Raw genomic sequence first — 6,115 nt, 5'->3', positions numbered from 1 at the left:
TCTGAAATGGCCCAAAAATGGCTTCTTTATTAAATTCTCTTCTTCCTTCTCTCTTTTTTCATTTTCAAATTTATTAATTACAAAATTAAATAAAAATCTAATTTAAATTCTACAGCTAAATTCATAAACTAATTGCTTCCCAAAAATTTATTTAAGTCCTAAATTAGGAGAAAGCTAAAAAAAATTCAAAAATTAAAAAGTTAAAAATGCAAAATTAACTATTTTTGTCATTTTATTTCAATTTATTTTATAAACTTAATTAACTAATTAGCCTAAAAATATAAAATACGACCCTAATGCAGAAGCAACATATTCTTGTATTTTTATGCATTAAATAAATTAATCATGAACACAAAAATGCAAACAAACACAAAAATCATGCAATAATTCCTAAAGATCAAATAATTAAAAGAGAATTCCTAATTTTAGGAATTCTGTAGGAGTAATTCATGCGAGGCAAAAATCACGTGCTCACAGCTGCCTCTCTTTGCTCGGAGACACGAAGGGTTTTTCGGGAAAAGATAAAATGAACAATTATGAGGGATTTTTGCCTGCTTGGCACTCCATGAGAAGCAATTTTTGAAAAGGTCTGACCGAACCTTGCTTCAGAGGTTGCCTACATATCCTTGGCTATAAAGGAATCAGGTCAGTGTAGTTCTGGAAGTTTTGGTAGCTGGGACTATCGGGAGGCTGTGATTTCACTGTTGCTGCTGCTGCTACTTCTTGCTGATCCCCTTATTACACCAAAAAGAAAATCAAAAGCTAAGCTAGCTAGGCCTATCAACTACGAGTTACACGATTCCTATCTATAAATCTCTTGAAGCTTAATCTCGAGTCTTGGCTGGTTCTTGCCATGGACTCCGATCTAAATCTTGATGCTCGTCAGCTGTAGGTACTGGTTCTTTCTTCAGTTTGGATCCAGGCGGGACATCCGAAGCCTGTGACTTCAATTATATCTTGAATAGTCCGCATCATCACCCACTTCAGCACTTTGATTTCATTTCTTTTTGTTCTTTTTCTTATTTTCTTTATTCTGGATTGAGACTCATTCTTTTGGTCATCTCGAACCCTGTGCCTCGAGGAAAACCTGCTCAGATACCAAAACAAATAGACAAACGAAATTTTCTGCCCCAGTTTACACTAGGAAAATTTTGTGAGTTATTTGCAACTAACTTTCGGAAAGCGATAACATACGGATTGTGTGCCTTCAGGAGGAAGAGATTAGGGAATGGAGCCCTATATCTAAAAAATCTCAACTCAGGGATTGAAGCCCTAATGTTGGTAAAAGGCGACTAGGAAATGGAAGCTCTATGCCAAAAATCTCAACTTAGGGATTGGAGCCCTAATGTTGGCAAAAGGTAACTAGGGAATGGAGGCCCTATGTCTAAAATCTCAACTCAGGGATTAGAGCCCTAATGTTGGTAAAAGGCGACTAGGGAATGGAAGACCTATGTCTAAAATCTCAACTCAGGGATTGGAGCCCTAATGTTGGTAAAATGTGACTAGGGAATGGGGGCCCTATGTCTAAAATCTCAACTTAGGGATTGGAGCCCTAATGTTGGTAAAAAGGCGACTAGGGAATGGAGGCCTTATGTCTAAAAATCTCAACTTAGAAATTGGAGCCCTAATGTTGGTAAAAGGCGACTAGGGAATGGAAGCCCTATGTCTAAAAATCTAAACTCAGGGATTGGAGCCCTAATGTTGACAAAAAGGCGACTAGGGAATGGAAGCCCTATGTCTAAAATCTCAACTCAGGGATTGGAGCCCTAATGCTGGTAAAAGGCGACTAGGGAATGGAGGCCCTATGTCTAAAAATATCAACTCAGGGATTGGAGCCCTAATGTTGACAAAAGGCTACTAGGGAATGGAAGCCTTAGGTCTAAAAATCTCAACTCAGGGATTGGAGCCCTAATGTTGACAAAAGGCGACTAGGGAGTAGAGGCCCTTTGTCTAAAATCTCAACTCAGGGATTGGAGCCCTAATGTTGGTAAAAGGCGACTAGGGAATGGAGGCCATATGTCTAAAATCTCAACTTAGGGATTGGAGCCCTAATATTGACAAAAAGGCGACTAGGGAATGGAGGCCCTATGTCTAAAATCTCAACTCAGGGATTGGAGCCCTAATGTTGGTAAAAGGTGACTAGGGAATGGAAGCCCTATGTCTAAAAATCTCAACTCATGGATTAGAGCCCTAATATTGACAAAAAGGCGACTAGGGAATGGAGGCCCTATGTCTAAAATCTCAACTCAGGGATTGGAGCCCTAATGTTGGTAAAAGGTGACTAGGGAATGGAAGCCCTATGTCTAAAAATCTCAACTCGGGGATTGGAGCCCTAATGTTGACAAAAGGCGACTAGGGAGTGGAGGCCCTATGTCTAAAAAGGTTCAACTCAGGGATTGGATCCCTAATGTTGGTAAAAGGCGACTAGGGAATGGAGACCCTATGTCTAAAATCTCAACTCAGGGATTGGAGCCCTAATGTTGGTAAAAGGTGACTAGGGAGTGGAGGCCCTATGTCTAAAATTTCAACTTAGGGATTGGAGCCCTAATGTTGGTAAAAGGCGACTAGGGAATGGAAGCCCTATATCTAAAAATCTCAACTCATGGATTGGGACCCTAATGTTGACAAAAAGGTGACTAGGGAATGGAGGCCCTATTTCTAAAATCTCAACTCAAGGATTGGAGCCCTAATGTTGGTAAAAGGTGACTAGGGAATGGAGGCCCTATGTCTAAATTCTCAACTTAGGGATTGGAGCCCTAATGTTGGTAAAAGGCGACTAGGGAATGGAAGCCCTATGTTTAAAAATCTCAACTCAGGGATTGGAGCCCTAATGTTGACAAAAAGGCGACTAGGGGATGGAGGCCCTATGTCTAAAATCTCAACTCAGGGATTGGAGCCCTCATGTTGGTAAAAGGCGACTAGGGAATGGAAGCCCTATGTCTAAAAATCTCAACTTAGGGATTTGAGCCCTAATGTTGACAAAAGGCGACTAGGGAGTAGAGGCCCTATGTCTAAAATCTCAACTCAGGGATTGGAGCCCTAATGTTGGTAAAAGGCGACTAGCGAATGGAGGCCCAATGTCTAAAATCTCAACTTAGGGATTGGAGCCCTAATGTTGGCAAAAGGCGACTCGGGAATGGAGGTCCTATGTCTAAGATCTCAACTTAGGGATTGGAGCCCTAATGTTGGTAAAAGGCGACTAGGGAATGTAAGCCCTATGTCTAAAGATCTCAACTCAGAGATTGGAGCCCTAATGTTGACCCTATGGTCCAATTGCACAATTGGGCCTGCCCTTCTCTTCTAAATGGGTTAGTGATCCCAACATCCAAACTACCACTAGTCTAATTAAAATCTGAAGTACAAGAAACATGCAAATCGGGCAACTATTAAAATCTAAACTAAAACTTTAATAACTAACTAAATTAGTAGACTTAGTTAATTAACAAACTAACGATACTAAACATGTAAGACTAATCCTTCATGAACAAAAAAAAATGCAAAATTTCTGGAAAACTAAAGAAAAAATGAAAGACAAAACCAGGAGAAGAACAGATGTAGAGAAAAATAAAAGCTAAATTAACTAAAAGGAAGAGAAAAAAGAAAATACCTACTGAGACTCAAACGAATGAAGGAAGGAGTCTGAATCTTCAATTTCTTCGGAATTTCTGGCCCACTAGGATATTAATCGTGTGTTCTTCATAAGAACATACAAATAACATCGAAATGGACCCAAATCCTCAAACAAAATCGAACAGGGGACCTTTTGGTAATTAGGGGTTTGCTCTGATTTGAAATTCGAGCAGTTCCAGGGTGATTCGAAAGAAAAGAGTGATAGATTTGGGATGAGGAAGGCTTGAGGGTTCTTTGGTGTTAATTTGGGGTCGATTGGTGGTGGTACCTGTGAGCACGTGATTTTTGCCCTATATGTATTACTCCAACAAATTCAAAACAAAATAATTTCTGTCAGTGTTTGCAATTTTGTCGGATTTTGTGGCATTTTCCGTTAATTATTTGTATTTTGTTTGTGCATTTTAATTGATGAGAAAATACAAAAAATAGGTTGCATTTACATTTAGGATTTAATTTTAAATTTTTAGGATTAATAGACAAATCAATTATTTTATAAAAAATGAGAAAATCACAAAAATAGTTTATTTTGCACTTTTAATTATAATGTCGAATTTTGGTAGTTTTTTCCTTTAATTTTATTTTTAATTATTGGTAGTAACAATTATTAGGGTTAATTAATTTAATGAGGTAGGATAATTTGGTTTAGGATTCAATTTAAGTTTTAATTTCAATTTAGGAAAAAGAAAAAGATTTTTGTTAAAAAAGAAAAATGAATTGGAAAAAAAAAAGAAATAATGAAAAGGAAATTTGGGCAAAAATCAATCCAAATCCCCAGCCCAAACCTACATCATCAGCCTACCTACCCCAATCACGTAGAAACCCGGCCCAAACCCGCCTATACTCGGTCCATCCCCTCAACTAAGTGAAATGACGTCGTTTCATGGGCATCAGATCAGGACCGTCGAGGTCTCTTGATCGAACGGACGAGAAGCCTGGATCATTTAATATATATATATATGTCCTAACGCCCTACCCACCCCCCTTCATTTCATCGTCCCAAACACCCCCATCTATCAGAAGGCTCAGACCTAACCCTAACTGAGCCGCCTCAAAACTCCACCGCCTTCCCCCGGCGGCGCTACCGTGAACCGCCACCAAACTTACACCCTAAGACCTCCTTCATCTCCTCTTCCCAAATCTCTAACTTGTGTCCTTCGAATCCCACCAGTTAGTCTCGAATGTTAAATCAAAGACCAGACCAAAAGCTCAACTTTTCCCAAATGACCCCAGATTAACAACGCATAGCCACTACGACCCCTCCCCCCCCCCCCCCCGTACCGAGTCCTCACTCTGTTTCCCTCGAATCTTGTCGGAGCGTCTTGAATCTCAAGTCTAAGGTTCGAGCCTTAGAGGTCAGAGTCAAATCTACGCATGCAATGATATTTTCCCAGTTGTTTTGAGTATCCTGGGCCAGTGCTACCACAGAGTAACGTTATTTGACAAAGAACAAGTGGTTGACGTTATTCGGGGGTTTACATCGAAAGTCAGTCGAAGGGTTGAGCCCGAGTTGGTGAGTTTCTTTCTTTCCTCTCATTTACGCTTGTGATTCTTTCATCCTTCTTTCCTCTTCTCTTCTTCTTTTTCCCTCCGGTTAATAAAAATAAAATTGAACGAGTTTTCTAAACTGAGATTGAGTGATGTCCGTCTTGTTCCGTCTCAGTTTTCTGTTCCAAGTTGGTTCTATGACTTTTGTTTAGTCAGTCTATTTCTTTTGTTGACAACACGATTAATTTCTGACTTTACTTTGTGTGTTTAGCCTTGTTAGTTCAATTAGGATTATATGATAATTTAGTCCCTTAGCTTAAGTTTTAAGTTTTGCGAAAATTTTTTAGCCATTTTCTACTATTTTCCATAGTCTGCTCAATTTGGGTTCATTTTATTTGGTCTCTGAATTCATTTCATAAACCATTCTGAGAGTTCGAATGGATTTTTCGAGCCCAGGTCTAGTTTAACCATTGGGTCATTTGACCCATAACCCATTTGATGTCCCAGGGGTAATAAACATGGCTGTTAAGGATAATATGGGTAGTATAGGCAAGGGAATCTTTTGTAACAGCCTAAGGAAACTTCTAGGAAGCTAGGGTGGGGGCTAGTTGGTAAATCTGATTTTTAAACTAAGGTTTCATGAGCAAAAATGAAAATTAAAAGAGGGCTAAAGTGCAAAAATCACAATCTGAAGTCTGCCCTACTTTGCTTGCCTATAGAGGCATCATTTCTTGCCTTTCAAGAAAAAAACCCCTAAGAGATTGGAGAGCTGAAAGGATTTGAAGAAAGAAAAATATGCAAAAATTAAAAACGACTGAAGTCCTTTTTTTTCAAAAATACTGGAATTGTTAAGTTTTCTGCTTGATTTCCAGTTTTAATCCCCTTGTGAGAAGTCAGATTTGAAAGGATTCAGCAGAAATGGTGTATCCGGATTTTTGAACATCAGAATTTGGGTTTGAAAATCTGAGGCTTGACTTGCTGATTCTGTTACTGTTTCATT

This window comes from Nicotiana tabacum, chromosome 5, assembly GCF_000715075.1.
Source record: "Nicotiana tabacum cultivar K326 chromosome 5, ASM71507v2, whole genome shotgun sequence".
Lineage (NCBI taxonomy): Eukaryota > Viridiplantae > Streptophyta > Magnoliopsida > Solanales > Solanaceae > Nicotiana > Nicotiana tabacum.
Note: the sequence above shows the minus strand (reverse complement) of the source record.